Source organism: Cibotium barometz, chromosome 5, assembly GCF_041138505.1.
Source record: "Cibotium barometz isolate CiBa-2024 chromosome 5, ASM4113850v1, whole genome shotgun sequence".
In the NCBI taxonomy this organism is placed as follows: Eukaryota; Viridiplantae; Streptophyta; class Polypodiopsida; order Cyatheales; family Cibotiaceae; genus Cibotium; species Cibotium barometz.
The window spans coordinates 24940083-24960115 of record NC_141050.1 but is presented as its reverse complement, the minus strand read 5'-3'; positions in this window follow the sequence as shown (position 1 = coordinate 24960115).

Below are 20033 nucleotides of genomic sequence, written 5' to 3'. Positions count from 1 at the left end.
GAGATTGGGGAGGAATCTTACATTCTCTCAAACTTGCGAAACGCGAGATGTCCTCATCTCGCAAACTGGGGGTAATCTCGTAACAGTTCGGCTTCTTTCTCCCAGGTGGCATCTTCAAAAGGATAGAACTTTCATTTGACCAATAATTCTCTCAGAATTCTGTTCCTGAGAACCTTTTCTCGAATCTTGGATTTCTTCAGGTTGGAGTTCGATCTACCCTTGGGTTGAAGAAGTTAAGATTTCATCATCATCAAGCACATGATTCGGGCTTGGTACACACTTTTTAAGAAGGCTGACATGAAATACATTATGTACTTTGAGATGAGGAGGCAGAAGAAGCTCGTAGGCTAAGTCACCTACTTTCTTTGTGATCAGATATGGTCCACAATATCTGGGAGATAACTTCTTGTACTTCCCAAGAGATAGAGAACTTCTTTTGGGGCGTACTCGAATGAAGACCATATCTGCTTCTTTGAATTTTCTGTTTGACCTCTTCTTATCTGCATACTGCTTCTGTCTATCCTGGGTAGCTTTTATATCTTTACGAATTGACTGCATCTGCTGCTCCATGTCATCAAGCATCTATCTGGACATCTCGACCTTAATCAATGGGTCGGACCAAGTTAATGGAGTTAAGCAATCTTGTCCATACAAAGCTTTGAAAGGGCTCATCCCAATACTTCTGTGATAAGAAGCATTGTAGGCGAACTCGACTAGGTGGGTGCATATAGATTAGCCACTTCTTGGGTTCCCTGCCACAGCATGACCAAAGTATATCTTCGATTACTTGGTTCACCCTTTCAGTTTAACCATCGATCTCGGGGTGGTAAGCTGTGCTGAGATCCAAGAAAGTTCCTACTGCTTCAAAAAATGCAGTCTAGAATCTTGACGTGAATTTGGGATCTCGATCACTTACTATTCTTCTGGGTAGGCCATGCAATCCGAAGATTTCTTTGAGGAACACTCTGGCCACATCCACTGCAGTGTAGGTTTCTTTTACTGGAATTAGATGGGCAAAATAATCCATTGAAAAATAATTATTGGTGATTACAGATGTCATAACTCAAAATTTCCATTCAATCCTTGTTTCTCACAAAACAGTATCACTCTGGACTCTCCGTCAGATTACAATAATTTTCTCGTCATCATACATACATACATATATATATATATATATATATATATATATATATATATATATCTTCCACGACATACGCATGGGTGTCCTAAGCACCGCGAGCCCGTGCATCGCCTGGTCATAACCCTCCAAGATCCTCCTTAGGTGTCCTGGCACTTCACTCAGGGATTGCTTCGTTGGCCCTCGCCCATCGTACTGGAAGAAGCACACCATTTTACACCATACCCAGGCTGGTCAAGACCTGAGTAGGTTTTTGTCGCGTCAGCTGTCCTTTGAACACTCCCCGGTAGCTATTGCAACCGAACTTCCCTTAGAAAAAGATCCACTTGAGATATAGCTACCATCAACTAAGGAGGATGAAGAGTGGTGATGAGTATAAAACAACATTTAGGACCAAGAGGGGTCTCTATCATTACATGGCTATGCCATTTGGATTATGTAATGCATTCGTCACTTTTCAAACAATGATGAATAAAGTGATTTAGTCCTTCCTCTACAAGTTCATATCCTAGTATTCTTTGATGATATATTGGGGTACAACAAGGGTGAAGAGGATCACTTCATGTATATACGCATGGTATTGGATGCTTTACTTACCAATCATTTGTATGCCAAGGAAAGAAAATGCACATTTATAGCTAGTGAAGTAGAATACCTCGGTCACATTGTTGCCAACTCCAACAAATACAACACAACTGAGAGGCTTCTTGGTACTCATATACCAAATGCTCCCTCTAGCATTCTGGCATAAGAGATTCCTTTAAGAAAATAGGGTTTCTATGCAAGTTTTTTGTTTTGATTTTCTTTTGAGTATATCTTAATTTTGTATCCCAATACTTCTAGATCATAGGTCTGGATTCCAATAGAATTTCTTGAATTCTGTAACCTAGATTTTAAGATCAAAATCAAAGGTCTCAATTGAATTTCAGATTCGGTGGGTGATTTGAGTGAAGATTACTGAACTAATCACATCCTCTTTTCTTGAAACTGACGAAGGAGTTACGTCTTCGTCATAGTCTGATTTAGGGTTTGAGTCTGGAAGATTCTCCCTGAACTATCTTTCTCAAAGGGTAATAGTTCAATTACTACTTTACTGAATTTCATTCATTGAATATTTTTGCTTAACTGAATTCAAAACTAGTCACGAATTCCTATGAGGAATAAATTAATCATTTATCTAAAATTCCGACTTCGATAGATCTTCTGAATTTTCTCATTACCATCCTAGAGAATATGAAACAGTAGAATTTGTATTTACTTATTCATTTACCAATATTCATGAGATTTATTTATGCATCATTTTATGCATAAAAATCAATAATGATGAAAGTAATACTTTTATAATAAAAAAATTATTTTATGCATCGTTTTATGCATAAAAATCAATATTGATGAAAGTAACATTTTTATAATAAAAAAAATACTTTTATGCATCATTTTATGCATAAAAATCAATATTGATGAAAGTAACACTTTTATAAAACAAATTCTTTTATGCATCATTTTATGCATAAAAATCAATATTGATGAAAGTAACACTTTTATATTAAAAAAATGCTTTTATGCATAAAAATCAATATTGATGAAAGTAACACTTTTATAATAAAAAAATTCTTTTATGCATCATTTTATGCATAAAAATCATTTTTTATGAAAGTAACACTTTTATAATAAAAAAATTCTTTTATGCATCATTTTATGCATAAAAATCAATATTGATGAAAGTAACACTTTAAAAAAAAATCTTTTATGCATCTATTTATGCATAAAAATCAATATTGATGAAAGTAATACTTTTATAATAATAAAAATAATCAATATGCATCTTTCTATGCATAGAATTTAAATCTAATAGAAATAACACTTTTGTAATAAAAATATTTCTACTATGCATTTTTCTATGCATAGAATGAAAAAAACACTTTTACAATACACAAACGATGGGGATTACTCTTTTTGAATAATAAAAGGTAATACTTATTTCACAAAATTTAAAAAAATTTGCCATAACCTCCTTTGTATGGCTGACCATTTTCAATTTTTTCTATTCTTAATTTACTTAAAAATTATCTCCAATTTGTTTAAAGCATTCTAAACTAATCAAATTCCACTTTTAAAAGAGAAACAATATGAAAAGTTTAATTCAAACAATTTGATTACTTCACTAGGATAAAGAAGGGCTGAATTTAAGAATAAGAGAGGGGGAAAGCCTTTCCAGCAAGGCATAGCATCAGATTATCATTTCAAACAAAACAAAAATTAGAAAACCATTAAAAGAGTAAAGAAAAATATAATATTTCTAAATTACATGAATTCTGGGTGCTTTTCTTTGGCTTGATGGTTTGAGGGATCTACTCTTGTTTGCAACAAGAGTGGCCACCAAATCTTTAGAAGAGGGAATGGTAAAAAAACTAGTGAATTATTAAGAAATTCACAGTTCTTGGCTCTTGGGAGGAGTAGAGTAATAGTGAATAAAACACTATTAAGCTTCAACAAAGGGTGAGGCTTCTATTTATAGGAAAAAGTGAGCTTCTAACCAAGCAAACTGATTCTAGAATTTTCCTGATCAGTTTGGTCAATTTTTGACCATTTTTGGGTCAGTTCAGGTTACTTTTTGGAACTAGACTTGAATTAGGAGAGAGGAGAGATGAAATATCTCAATTTTTGGGAATTTAAAACTCCACCACACATGTTAAATAGGTGCCTCCTTCATGAGGGGGGAATTCCCATTGTGAGGTGTCAAAAATCCGTTTTTTAGTATTTCCTTTAGTCCTTAGTCCACTCTTCATTTTATGTGAGTATTTACTCATTTTTGGGGGGATTTTCTTTATTTCTTCTATTTATCTCCTCCACACATTTGGATGAATCTGATTGGCCCCTCAAAACCTTAATTTAAAAATTTCAAAAAATCTGGTCCCCTAAGATAAGGCCTTTTGAACAGATTATAATTGATTTCTAATGCACCTTCTGAAAATCTTTTTGAACTTCTATTTCAGGGGAAGTTATTTTAATAAGAAGAGATATTTTTCCATCCAAAAATATCTAAAATCTGAATAACCTCTCTCTAGAATATTTTCTCTCTCTAGGCCAAAATAGGTAGAAACAAGGTCTTTATTTACATTCTCTCCAACTTGAGAAACGCGAGATGTCCTCATCTCGCAAACTGGGGGTAATCTCGTAATAGTTCGGCTTCTTTCTCCCAGGTGGCATCTTCAAAAGAATAGAACTTTCATTTGACCAAAAATTCTCTCAGAATTCTGTTCCTGAGAACCTTTTCTCGAACATCCTGGATTTCTTCAGGTTGGAGTTCGATCTGCCCTTGGGTTGAAGAAGTTAAGATTTCATCATCATCAAGCACATGATTCGGGCTTGGTACATACTTTTTAAGAAGGTTGACATGAAATACATTATGTACTTTGAGATGAGGAGGCAGAAGAAGCTCGTAGGCTAAGTCACCTACTTTCTTTGTGATCAGATATGGTCCACAATGTCTGGGAGATAACTTCTTGTACTTCCCAAGAGATAGAGAACTTCTTTTAGGGCGTACTCGAATAAAGACCATATCTACTTCTTTGAATTTTCTGTCTGACCTCTTCTTATCTGCATACTGCTTCTGTCTATCTTGGGTAGCTTTTATATCTTTGCGAATTGATTGCATCTACTGCTCCATGTCATCAAGCATCTGTCTGGACATCTCGACCTTAATCAATGGGTCGGACCAAGTTAATGGAGTTAAGCAATCTTGTCCATACAAAGCTTTGAAAGGGCTCATCCCAATACTTCTGTGATAAGAAGCATTGTAGGCGAACTCGACTAGGTGCAGATAGATTAGCCACTTCTTGGGTTCCCTACCACAGCATGACCAAAGTATATCTTCGATTACTTGGTTCACCCTTTTAGTTTGACCATCGATCTCGGGGTGGTAAGCTGTGCTGAGATCCAAGAAAGTTCCTACTGCTTCAAAAAATGCAGTCTAGAATCTTGACGTGAATTTGGGATCTCGATCACTTACTATTCTTCTGGGTAGGCCATGCAATCCGAAGATTTCTTTGAGGAACAGTCTGGCCACATCCACTGCAGTGTAGGTTTCTTTTACTGGAATTAGATGGGCAAAATAATCCATTGAAAAATAATTATTGGTGGTTACAGATGTCATAACTCAAAATTTCCATTCAATCCTTGTTTCTCACAAAACAGTATCACTCTGGACTCTCCGTTGAGACCAGTAGGTCAGCCAACGAGATCCAGTAACAGATTACAATAATTTTCTCGTCATCATACATATATATATATATATATCTTCCACGACATATGCATGGGTGTCCTAAGAACCGCGAGCCTGGTCATAACCCTCCAAGATCCTCCTTAGGTGTCCTGGCACTTCACTCAGGGATTGCTTCGTTGGCCCTCGCCCATCGTACCGGAAGCACACTATTTTACACCATACCCAGGCTGGTCAAGACCTGAGCAGGTTTTTGTCACGTCAGCTATCCTTTGAACACTCCCTGGTAGGTGTTACAACCGAACTTCCCTTAGAAAAAGATCCACTTGAGATATAGCTACCATCAACTAAGGAGGATGAAGAGTGGTGATGAGTATAAAACAACATTTAGGACCAAGAGGGGTCTCTATCATTACATGGCTATGCCGTTTGGATTATGTAATGCATTCGTCACTTTTCAAACAATGATGAATAAAGTGATTTAGTCCTTCCTCTACAAGTTCATATCCTAGTATTCTTTGATGATATATTGGGGTACAACAAGGGTGAAGAGGATCACTTCATGCATATACTCATGGTATTGGATGCTTTACTTACTAATCATTTGTATGCCAAGGAAAGAAAATGCACATTTATAGCTAGTGAAGTAGAATACCTCGGTCACATTGTTGCCAAATCCAAAATACAACACAACTGAGAGGCTTCTTGGTACTCATATACCAAATGCTCCCTCTAGCATTCTGGCGTAAGAGAGTCCTTTAAGAAAACAGGGTTTCTATGCAAGTTTTCAGTTTTGATTTTCTTTTGAGTATATCTTAATTCCGTATCCCAATACTTCTAGATCATAGGTCTAGATTCCAATAGAATTTCTTGAATTCTGTAACGTGGATCCTAAGATCAAAATCAAAGGTCTCAATTTAATTTCAGATTCGGTGGGTGATTTGAGTGAAGATTACTGAACTAGTCACATCCTCTTTTCTTGAAACTGACGAAGGAGTTACGTCTTGGTCATAGTCTTATTTAGGGTTTGAGTCTGGAAGGTTCTCCCTGAACTATCTTTCTCGAAGGGTAATAGTTCAATTACTACTTTACTGAATTTCATTCATTGAATAATTTTGCTTAACTGAATTCAAAACTAGTCACGAATTCCTATGAGGAATAAATTAATCATTTATCTAAAATTTCGACTTCAATAGATCTTCTCAATTTTCTCATTACCATCCTAGAGAATATGAAACAGTAGAATTTGTATTTACTTATTCATTTACCAATATTCATGGGATTTAAACAATGATTAAAGAGAACTCTTATTTTGATATAAAGAAATTCTGTATGCATCTATGTATGCATAAAATCCAACTTCTATGGAATTAACACTTTTATATAAAAGAAAATCCTTTTATGCATCTATTTATGCATAAAAATCCATTTTGATGAAAGTAACACTTTTATAATAAAAAATCTTTTATGCATCTATTTATGCATAAAAATCAATAATGATGAAAGTAACACTTTTATAATAAAAAAATTCTTTTATGCATCATTTTATGCATGAAATTCAATAATGATGAAAGTAATACTTTTATAATAAAAAAAGTTCTTTTATGCGTCATTTTATGTATAAAAATCAATATTGATGAAAGTAACACTTTTATAATAAAAAAATCTTTTATGCATCATTTTATGCATAAAAATCAATAATGATGAAAGTAATACTTTTATAATAAAAAAATTATTTTATGCATCATTTTATGCATAAAAATCAATATTGATGAAAGTAACATTTTTATAATAAAAAAATACTTTTATGCATCATTTTATGCATAAAAATCAATATTGATGAAAGTAACACTTTTATAAAACAAATTCTTTTATGCATCATTTTATGCATAAAAATCAATATTGATGAAAGTAACACTTTTATAATAAAAAAATTCTTTTATGCATAAAAATCAATATTGATGAAAGTAACACTTTTATAATAAAAAAATCTTTTATGCATCATTTTATGCATAAAAATCATTTTTGATGAAAGTAACACTTTTATAATAAAAAAATTCTTTTATGCATCATTTTATGCATAAAAATCAATATTGATGAAAGTAACACTTTTAAAAAAATTCTTTTATGCATCTATTTATGCATAAAAATCAATATTGATGAAAGTAATACTTTTATAATAATAAAAATAATCAATATGCATCTTTCTATGCATAGAATTTTAAATCTAATAGAAATAACACTTTTGTAATAAAAATATTTCTACTATGCATTTTTCTATGCATAGAATAAAAATAAAACTTTTACAATACACAAACGATGGGGATTACTCTTTTTGAATAATAAAAGGTAATACTTATTTCACAAATTTTATTTTTTTTGCCATAACCTCCTTTGTATGGCTGACCATTTTTAATTTTTTCTATTCTTAATTTACTTAAAAATTATCTCCAATTTGTTTAAAGCATTCTAAACTAATCAAATTCCACTTTTAAAAGAGAAACAATATGAAAAGTTTAATTCAAACAATTTGATTACTTCACTAGGATAAAGAAGGGCTGAATTTAAGAATAAGAGAGGGGGAAAGCCTTTCCAGCAAGGCATAGCATCAAATTATCATTTCAAACAAAACAAAAATTAGAAAACCATTAAAAGAGTAAAGAAAAATATAATATTTCTAAATTACATGAATTCTGGGTGCTTTTCTTTGGCTTGATGGTTTGAGGGATCTACTCTTGTTTGCAACAAGAGTGGCCACCAAATCTTTAGAAGAGGGAATGGTAAAAAAACTAGTGAATTATTAAGAAATTCACAGTTCTTGGCTCTTGGGAGGAGTAGAGTAACAGTGAATAAAACACTATTAAGCTTCAACAAAGGGTGAGGCTTCTATTTATAGGAAAAAGTGAGCTTCTAACCAAGCAAACTAATTCTAGGATTTTCCAGATCAATTTGGGCAATTTTAACCATTTTTGGGTCAGTTTAGCTTACCTTTTGAAACTAGACTTGAATTAGGAGAGAGGAGAGATGAAATATCTCAATTTTTGGGAATTTAAAACTCCACCACACATGTGAAATAGGTGCATCCTTCATGAGGGGGGAATTCCCATTGTGAGGTGTCAAAAATCCATTTTTTAGTATTTCCTTTGGTCCTTAGTCCACTCTTCATCTTATGTGAGTATTTACTCATTTTTGGGGGATTTTCTTTATTTCTTCTATTTATCTCCTCCACACATTTGGATGAATCTGATTGGCCCCTCAAACCTTAATTTAAAACTTTCAGAAAATCTGGACCCCTAAGATAAGGCCTTTAGAACAGATTATAATTGATTTCTAATGCACCTTCTGAAAATATTTTTGAACTTCTGTTTTGGGGGAACTTATTTTAATAAGAAGAGATATTTTTCCATCCAAAAATATCTAAAATATGAAGAATCTCTCTCTAGAATATTTTCTCTCTCTAGGTCTGCTCAATTATTTTGAGAATATGTTATTTATCAGTAATTAAACCTTGATTTATTGCTCCTTGAGCCCCTTAATTTGTAAAAAAAAAATCAGGCAATATCCTTTGAAGTCTACATAAATTTATAAGTCTTTGCTATGATTTTAAAATTTTTAGGATAATTATTATTTAGTGATTTTTCTAACTCTCTAAATAAAAAAATGTATGAAAATTCATTTTTGCAAGAAAACTGAGATTCCTACTTTATACGTATACTCATTGAAACAAATGTGAGGTGCGAGGGTATCGAGAATGAGGTGTCACACTGGTGAAAATTAGTGTGAGGATACTGAATGAGGTGTCACATGAGTGAGATGTGTGCGAGGGTATCGAATGAGGTGTCGCACAGGTGAGGGTCACCAGTTGAGGTGTCACTCTATGTTGCGAGGATCATCGATTGAGGGTCCCACCATATACCATACTTCCTGCATCTCTCAAAACCTCTCCTCAAGTGCTCGAAATGCATCTCTTTGGATCCAAACACATAGAAATCATCCATAAATACCCTCATAAAAGAAGACAAATAGGACTCAAACACTCTGCTTGCCACCTCTGAGAAAGCTGGTGGTCCATTTTTTAATCCAAAGCTCATTACTGTGAACACAAATGCTCCCCACTCTGTAATGAAGGCTGTTATGTGTTTATCATCAGGGTGCATCCTGATTTGATTATATCCTGAGAACCCATCCAGAAAACTATACATTTGATGCCCTGCAACTGAATCTAACAGAGTATCTGCAAAAGGTAATGGAAAAGGATCTGTGATGGTTCAATGAGTAATATTGTTCAGGTGGAAGATGTTGATTTCAAAGTTCCTGCCATATCAGTCAAATATTAGGGCCAGTCCATACATGGAGTTCTTTTGGATGGTGGATCAGGAGTTAACATACTTCCTGAGTCAGTTTATATTCAATTTGGGAGCCAAGAGCTGCATCCAGCACCTTTTCAGGTTAAAATGGTTGACCAAAGGAGATTACAACCTTTAGGTTTGTTAAAAAACCAGGAGATTTTCATTATAGGATTGAAGTTTAAGGTCAACTTTGTAGTACTCAGGATGCAATCAGGGAACTTGGCCTACCCAATGCTCCTTGGAAGACCCTAGTTCAGGCAAGCAAAGCAAGATTGGGGAGCTAATATGGTGATCTTGAAACAAGGGAACCAGAAACAGACTTTACCCATGACATCTACTATAACTATGTCAAAGGAGCAAAGAGCTTTGTGGGCACAAGGCATACACCTGGCAGCTGAAGTAGAAGGTTGAAGTAGAAGATGATGAGGAAGAGGAATATTTGAAGGCCAATCCAGCAGTTGTCCCAGTGTTTGATATAAATGTGATGACTATTTTGGGAGATTATGAGGATTGTTTTGTTGTAGCTGCAAAAGGGGAGACGGACCAGCAATTACAGGATATTCAAACAGGGACTGAGATGACTAAGGAACAGTTTAGAGTTCTACAGGAATCAGAGCTGTCACAGTCAGAGGAGATGCAGAATGGTCTATCAACTGAATAGGCTATTGCAATAGCAGAGCAAAGATATGAAAACAGTATAAAGAAATCAGCTAGAGTTATGGAGGATGATCTGAATGAATGGAATTTGGGAACAGAGAATGACCCTAAAGTTATCAAAGTTAGTGTTCATGTGGAAGGAGAATTCAAAGACAATATTTTGAAATTATTAATGGAATACAAGGACATTTTTGCATGGGAATATTCAAATATGAAGGGGATTGATGCTGCATTTTATTCCCATAGGATTAATTTGAAGCAAGATGCTAAGCCTGTTATCCAACAGAGGTACAGAATGAATCCTAACTATGCAAAGTAGGTTACAGATGAAATTGACAAGCTGCTCAAGGTGGGATTCATTAAGCCTGTACATGAAGCAACATGGCTATCTCCAATTGTAGTAGTTCCCAAGAAAAATGGAAGAATTATAGTTTGTGTGGATTATAGAAAGCTCAATGCATTAAGGTGAATCAACACCTTTTCTCTGAAGAATTCTTTGAAACAGCAAATCTCTGAACCTTGGTACTAATGTCAGCAATTGGTCAAGAGAAATCTGAATTTTGAATGTAACAGAGCTTCATAGAGTGAGTCAACCATAGAAATTTTCTCTTCTCCTTTGTCCTGTCCTTGTTCTTCACAAACCTCTTCTATTTGTTCTGACAATAGTTCTTCCAAAGCTGGCTTCTTCTTGTCCAACTTCCTCTGAACCTTGCTTCTAGCTTTCTCCTGATCCACCCATTGAATTGGACCTTTATTCAACTTTGCAGCTCTTTTCACTACCAAGGTAGGAACCTGTTGTTTCCCATCCTTATCATTTGCATGGACTACACATCCAGAACAATCACAAGCAACATTCTCAACCATATCAGAGTTGCTCTGAAACTGGTACTCTGTCTCACTGTCACTACATTTAACTGTGCTATTTGTTGGTTTTGCTGCATCTTTCCTCTCTGATTTTGATCTGCTACAGGAGGGTACCTTACAATTGGGATACCCCTCTCTGTCCTATGCTTGCACCATATCTCACAAGCTGGGCCCTGTCTATGGCCCTTTTTGTCACAATATGTGCACTTCAATTCTCCTCTAAAATCTGATTGCCATGTTTATCTAAGCTGTGATCTGAACTATCTATTTGGTCCTCTAGCTTGAGCAGGGAAAACTTGATTAGATGAAGTTTCTTCCTGCTGCTGCTTTGACCTTTGTACACCGAGGGGAACTCTTCCTCTGAAATTTGGGTTATACCAACAATTGGTTGCTAAATGTCCTTCCTTTGAGCATATCTGACACACTGGTCTGTCATTTGTTAATACTGAGGCATACTTCAATGCTTTAAGCCTCTTTAACAGTTGTTCATCACCCAATCCTTTCTTCTTTTTTTGCCCTTATCTTTGGACTTAGAAGATTTCTTCTTCTTTTTCCTTTTCTGGCTAGTTGATTCATCATCTAAATCTGAGTCACTATTATATTCTGAATTATCATCGGAGCTCTCTGAGTCTGTGTCTCCATCAGAGTCAGAGTCCAGGTCTGAATCAGACCTCTTTTTCTTCTTCTTCTTCTTGGTAACACCCAACCTCTTTTCCACTCTTACTGCTGCTTGCACCAAAGCATCAAAACCTGCAACAATGTCTACATTAGCCACTGCTGATCTGATTGTCTTTCTTAATCTGAGTGAATGCAACAAACAACAATACTCTCCATAGCCATTCCAAAGTGTTATTGATGATTTTTAAGAAAGGTCCAAAAACTGCTTCGAGAAACGGATGCGTCACCCATACAAGGATGTCCGCACGGTGTAAAAGGGTGCAAAATGGCTTTGTGCTTTGGATACAATCGCTCCGTTATGGAAGGTTAAAAGCACATATCAGAGACGGTGGCCATATACAAAATCAGGTAGTATTGTAATTTCTATACAAACTCAAGGAAGGGCCCACACAACATTGTCGGCTCACCCACCTTGTTGACCGCAAGGCACAATAGGAGCAAAACTCCACGCTGCTATCAATCTCTTTGTGCTATTTTACAGAAGCAAGAAGAATGCACTGGATCACCTGAAGGCACGTGGAAACCCTGGGAATGTCGGGTCGCACGACGCAAGGACGGAGGTCTATGGAAGTCAAAAATGGATAATGTGGTCCCACATCTCTATATATACCTGACGGACCGTTGGATAAGTGGCACAGTTCCATTTGTTGTCTCCAATGGCTAGTGACACGTGGCCCGTTCTCACTGGATCGTTCTTCAACGGTACCTTCCACGTGTGGCATTTCGTGATTCGTTGTCGCAAGGTATGGATGTTGTATATAAATGTTTTCGCCCATTTTATTGTTCCAATGTATCCACAACGGCGCGACCTCTCCACTATCGCACTGTTCCAGAATGGCTTCTTCTCCATCAGCAACTCATGCCTCATCAAGGTCACCATCCCCGGTGGGTGGTTCAAAGCCTTCACCAAAAACACCTATTGGTTTGCAGTCTTCAAGGGTATCTCCATCCATATCCAATGTTTCAAAAAAGAGAGAGCTTTCTGTATCTCCTATAGTAGTTACAAAGTCATCTAAGAAAGTGAAGAAAACAAGCAAACCCTCTCTAACAAAGCCTACCGGGCCCTCTAGTCTTTCTCTTAGTGCACTAGATACCCAATCAAAGTTGTGTATCTCTAAAGCACGTGGAATGCTTACAAAGTCACCAAAGGCAGGTCCTATGGCATCAAAGAAGTTTATCATTCAAGGCTCCTGGTCATTTTGAGATAGTAATGGTGTCTCCTAGAGAGAGAATGTTGGATTTTCTTATTGAAAGTGGAATTGAGGTCTCTTTCTTCTCAGTTGCTAAGAATATTTTCAATCTAGAAGTTGATGTCTCAATGATTATTAATCATGCCATGCCATTTATCAAGGAGGACTTTGATGAATTTGAGGAAACTACAGGGCCTTCTATCTTGATTGATAACAAGGAGTATGTTCATGTCCCTGTGGGGACCTCCTCTGTCTAGAGACAAACATTTATAAAGATGTGTAGTATGTACAAACTTCAAAGGTTTTTATTAGAAAATGCAGAATGCTCCTCTCATCCAAAAGGTTTAAGGGAGAATGATCAAAGCTACTACCTTTATAGTTTTCTCCATTGTCAAATATCCTCTTAGAGGTGAAGAGGAGGAACTTGAGGAGATTGAAGGCTCTTCAAACTTTTGCTTTCTCAGAGATTTAGATGTTGACAATCCTAAAATGGGATTGATCATGGTGATAGGCATAGATTACGCATAAGATTTAAACCACACTAAAAACTCCATGAGAGAGAGAGAGAGAGAGAGAGATTGCATACTCAACAATAGCTCTATTGCATATCTCAAGTGAACCATACAATGATATAGGCCTTCTAGCCTTATCCCACTTTACACATCATCATCCATGTGGCACTCCCTTTTCCACTCTTTTGGTCAACGCTCACACACCATACAATATTACATGTGGCATTCTTATTTTGCCACAATATCTTGCACCTTTAGGGTGCTTTCCCACATACACACAACACCGTAATTACATTTCTCAACACCCCCTCTTAATTGAATTAATTCATAATTTTATCAAAACTCTTAATTCATATAAGGGTAGGTTCACACACCAATTTTCAAAGCTTTTAAGAAATGTTCACACACTGTTAACAATCCAAAAATGGGATTGATCATGGTGATAGACAATGATTAAGCAACATAATTAAGGTGGGTTATAGCACACTAAAAGTTCCATGAGAGAGAGAGAGAGAGAGAGAGAGAGAGAGAGAGAGAGAGATTGCACACTGCATATCTCAAGTGAACCATACAATGATATAGGCCTTCTAGACTTATCCCACGTTACACATCATCATACATTAGATGAAAAATCAATTACAAAACATTTTGGCCACAATCGGCAACATTAGAGGCAAATGATATAGAGGAGGAACTTGGACCTGATATAGAGGCAACATTAGAGGAAGATGATATAGAGGAGGAACTTGGACCTGAGGAGGAGGAGAGGCTTGCCGACGAGGATAATGAAATCACAGAATTAAAGGCACATACAATTTTTCAATCACCCAAGGAAAGTGGAGATCCATTGCATAAATATATTGTTCCTTCATTGCCAAGTTTTCCTATCAAGGATAAGGAGTATTTACTCCTTTTTGATATTCAAAAGTTATTTAACTTGAGGGAGGACTATTGTCTTGCCATCATTGCAGAGGGTTGTGAAGCTGCTGAAGGGCTCATTAATATTGAGAATGAGCATAATGATGAATTTGTTGCTTTAGATGTGTCTACTTCAGATGACAAGTTCATTGACTCAACTCATGCTTTATCACTATGTATTAAGAAAGCACAGGAGTCAGAACCATTGATCTCCAAGGGTGAATTTAATCAACTTCAAGCTTCACTTGGTATTGCTGATCTTGGAAGGGAATAGAGTGATTATGTTCAACTTAAAGACATCAAAGAAACCTCAATCTCACTCTGGACACTTAAACAAGATGAAAATCAAAAGGTAAGTGAATATGAATTTGAAGCCATACATTATATTATTTTAACTTACAATAATTTCACAATGTTCCTCTTGTTTACAGTTGGAGCTAGCAGATGAAGACAACTTCTTAAGGCTAGGTAAAGGCTCAAGGCAAGCAGGCTCTAACAAGAAAGATACTGTATTTGGACATTATTTGTCCAAAATGGATGAGAATATTTTCCATGTGCTGCATAGCCAGTTCTCCGAGAATGCAGACCGGCTTATACTTTATATTAAAGCTCTCTGCACAGTATGGCTTCTCAACTATACAAGACAGTGCTAGCAAAATCATGTTTCTTGAGAAGACAGCCACTACTAGAATTTTTGGTTATGGCCCTGGGTTTTCCACCTCTAGAGCATGATATTTTTTGATATACTCTGCGTATGCTCTAGCTGCAAATAAAACCAATATAAACACACTAGGTGGCTGCAATAGAAGGAAATTTCTACGCTCCAGGGGAGCACCTACAAAGGATGATGATGTGAAAACTTTGGAATAGACTTCTTGTTCCATACTTTGGATTATAATAGATAACTTTTTGTACAAAGTTATGAATACAACAATTCTCTTTTTTGACAGTGTTGTGTCCGAAATGTCTTTTTTTGCATTCTTTGTAGTTGTCTTCTGAAAAACCAGTTGAATAACTCTACAAGAGCATTACTTCTTGTAGCCCCTCCACCATGTCTTGTGCTCCAAAAGAATGATATGCATGCTTGGTAGTGTGACTTTTCCATCCCTTAGTTACTGTATATGTTGCTAGGGGTCCATGCTCCTCAACAAAATATGGCCCATGTACATGGAGGATGTGTTGCATAACAAAAATAAATAAATTTAGAATATGTCAATTCCACTTAGTGTATCATGAATACAAAGGAGTCTTACCAAATAGTATGTGATATCTTTTTCTCCCCATGCTTCTTTGATTATTTGAATGAGATTTGTAATAGAAATTTTTTACTCTTGTGCATATGTAGCTGATGTCTTCTATTGTCTAAGAACATTTAAAAAGATGTCAAGATGCTTCCAAACCTCCATTCTAAGATTTGCTGGCCGCAGTGTACTATCAACATTTGTCGTGATCTCACACAATTCTTTCCACCAACAATCCCACGTAACATTCACTTGTTTTTTACTATGGTTTCCTAAAAATCTTCTAGCTTTTTCACCTCCCATGGAGACATCTACCAAGACATCTCATGTTTTCCCTGAAACTGTTAGATCTATCCTTAAATGAACCTGACCCCCATGAAAGCCCATTTTTTATAGCAATGCTTCACATTTATCAATACATTAATCTGCCAACAATGTTGGTTTAATAGAATATGCATAATCAAGATGCAATCTCAGAAGCTTGTCAATTATTCTTATCTCTGCATGTAAAGTGCATATGTGAACATTCTTAAGAGAGATAGGAAGAATAGGATCCCAAATGTCTTCTTTATTCTTGAACTTACTTAGATCTATAGAGTCTCTCATTGGGACTCTCCTTGTTGCTGGTCGCAAACTGCTCCACTCTTTTGATCCCATACCTTCCATACAATAAATACAAGGATACTTTGCATTAGCCTCATTGCATATTCCAAGTATACATTTGATAGTCTTTAGGTCAGCACCCAAATGCCATTCCACTTTGAAATTGCCAACTCCATCAACCATGAACATATCTCCAGTACTTTGGGATTGAATGATATGAGGGATACCTGTGTGGGAGAACAACCATTTGAGGGCTTGATGATTTTTAGTTGGTATCTAAGCTGCGCCAACCCACCAAAGCTCCATCTTCGACTGGATTTTATGTTCTGGTTCCTCTCCTCTACCATTGTTGTACTCAATTACCCTGTTCATAATAGATATGCTCACTCTTTCCATCTTTTGTCCTTTTTGGATCTGTGCCTCATCCAGCTTCAATACGAACTCTAGCACACCACCTGATTCTTCTACAGTAATTTGATACATATGCACCATTGCAATTTGTACTTTTCTAAGATCCACCCATATATTGTTGAATGCATTATAGACAAATGTACTCTTTTTCTTTTGCTTCTCATAAGGCATTATCCCTTCAATATGTATGTACTCTCCAAAAATACTCGAAATTTTTTTATTCATAGTAGTCCTAGCAGTAGAAACTGAAAGAGATCTTGGCAAACCAAAAGCTCTTATTCTCTTGCATCTAAGATTTTGGAACCATAATCTAGAAAGAGCTTGGTAACCTTTGCGAATAATACCCACAGTGTCACATATCTCTACTATTTCATCTGGTTTCACAATCAATGGTCCTTAAGAATCTTACCAACTCTTTGAGAGTAAGATCTCTCAAATTTGTATTCTCTGGAGATTGAAGAATTCTAACCAGGTCTTCCTTGTTCATGGTTTCCATGAGAGTCTTGATTCTCTCCTCATTTCAACGGCTATTAATACCTGAAATGTGAGAGACACATTTCTTTGCAAGGTTGAGTCTCCTCTTTTTAGCCACACTAATTTCAGACAACTCACTTATATTCTTTAAAGTTCTCTTCCTCTCTCTGAATCGTCCTGGGGTTTTTTTCAAGTTTACTAGTTTCTCTTTCAAGGAGTGGTTACAAGTTCTAGCTCTCTAATCTTATGATAAAGCTCTAAAATAGTTTTCTGAGATGTTAATAAAGTTTCTTTCAGTTGATGCATTTAGACTGAGCACATAGAAGATGCAGAATATAACTTCATACAGTAACCAATCAGACTATCAAAACCATCTCCTACAAATCTAATCAGGTCATGAACATTTACAAATGGAGGAGGTCTACCAGTTGAAGGATCATTGGGATAAATACTTCCATCCACTCACAAATCAATGTGTTTTCTTCCCTCTAGTCGTAGTGTGTTTGCCTCATCTTTGTCCACGGTGATGAATAATTTTCCAAGATGAGTAGACCTGATCTATGTTAATAACAAGTTTGTATCTACGTTCTCTTGCATTGAGTAAAGAGTTAGCGATAGAAATTAGAGTATAATCCACTATGCAAGGGTATAACAAAAAAGAATAGAAGAGAAGAGAAGATATATATAAAGTTTCTTTCAGTTGATGCATTTAGACTGAGCACATAGAAGATGCAGAATATAACTTCATACAGTAACCAATCAGACTATCAAAACCATCTCCTACAAATCTAATCACGTCATGAACATTTACAAATGGAGGAGGTCTACCAGTTGAAGGATCATTGGGATAAATACTTCCATCCACTCACAAATCAATGTGTTTTCTTCCCTCTAGTCGTAGTGTGTTTGCCTCATCTTTGTCCACGGTGATGAATAATTTTCCAAGATGAGTAGACCTGATCTATGTTAATAACAAGTTTGTATCTACGTTCTCTTGCATTGAGTAAAGAGTTAGCGATAGAAATTAGAGTATAATCCACTATGCAAGGGTATAACAAAAAAGAATAGAAGAGAAGAGAAGATATATATATATATATATATATATATATATATAGAGAGAGAGAGAGAGAGAGAGAGAGAGAGAAAGAAAAAGAGAGCACTCAAATGATGATGAGAGGAAAAATAGACGTGTTTTGGTGGAAATATTTATACAATAGACGTTTCAAAAGTTCAAATAACGCTGAGAATAATGACTGAAAAGTACACTGACATGATTTAAGGAATGTTAGCATTTATTGTGTTCCGTCTCTCAAATGCTCCAAAAGTACCTCTAAACAGCCAAATTTGGAGCTCTCATTCTACTAAAACCTCAGCTAATTATTGTTTTAATCAAAACCTTAAAACGCTCTTAAACAACAAAAATTTGCTACTCCTCTTAATGTAGCAAAATATTGCTACTACTGTTGAACAGCAAAATCACAATATTATGATTTTGCTGCTGAACAGCAAAGATAGCAACGAAATTATGCTGTTATTTTTGCTACATGAAATTCTAGTGGATGCTGAATTTTGAAAATACGTCACATACACACAAAAAATGATCTATAATTTTAAAAAAACATCCGTTAAAACCCTTGGAGCTATGTTTCAAGGAAAAAAAAAGATAGTTGAAAACTTTTGAGAAGCGAAACAATGTCAAGGTCGTGAATCTATCCCATCTTGTAATAAATCCATTTGTGTTGCTTCATCAATGTCTATATCTAATAGAAGCTCAATGAAAACATGGGGTTCTATATCAATATCGATATCAATATCACTATCATGATCCGATGAAGCATTGTCATGATTTATAGGTGACTCATCATCTTCTTTCGATTGATGTTCATCATGCTCTTCATCGGCCCCATCCAAAATGTTTTTTTCATTGTCTTCTTCCAATGAGCCGATTTGAGGTAGGACTTGCACCTCATCCAGAGATTCGGCCTCCACATATTGATCCTTAAAGTTATGTTTTGAAAGAGGGAAAACTTGTATGACATACCACCACTTTGGATCAATTCAATCGGCATGAAACACAACCTAAAATCACAAATCAAAGGGGTTACACTTTTATTATATTACATTAAGATTTAATTCATGATTGGTTGGGTTACTAACCTATTGACAGTGTTGAGGCAGTACGAAGGTACCTTTCTCATCATTCCAAAACTTGGTGGAATCAATTTGGAAGAACCCATTTGGATGTTTCTTCATGGTTGCTTGAGCACCTTTATATATCACCTTGAACCATTTGACATTAAAGATGAATAGACTAAATTCTCTAAATCCAACCTCAAGAATATCCTAAATAGTTCCACAATACTTAAGATTGTCCTCTATGGCATTGGTATCATGTCTACTAGCTCGACTTTCTTGATCAAAAGTTAACATCACACCATAATGAAATGTGTTTCTTTTAGAATCCACATGCTCCAGGCAAAAGTGCCTTCCCTCTAACCATATTACATTATATAGTTTGTATTAACATTAAACAAGAGCATGACATTTAGTAGAATGCATTAAACAAGGTATATACGTGAGATAGAGATGAAGAATGTACTTACTTGAGGGTCACATCCTCTTGCATACTCATGCTCTTCTCTTGTGATCATCTCTCCATTTTGCGATACCATCGATATTGCCATACAAAGCCATTCTATATTGATCACATTTGGTAGAGGTTCCAAGCTAGGCAGGAATGGTGGCAAGCATCTATTTGCTCTTCTGCAAGCTCTTC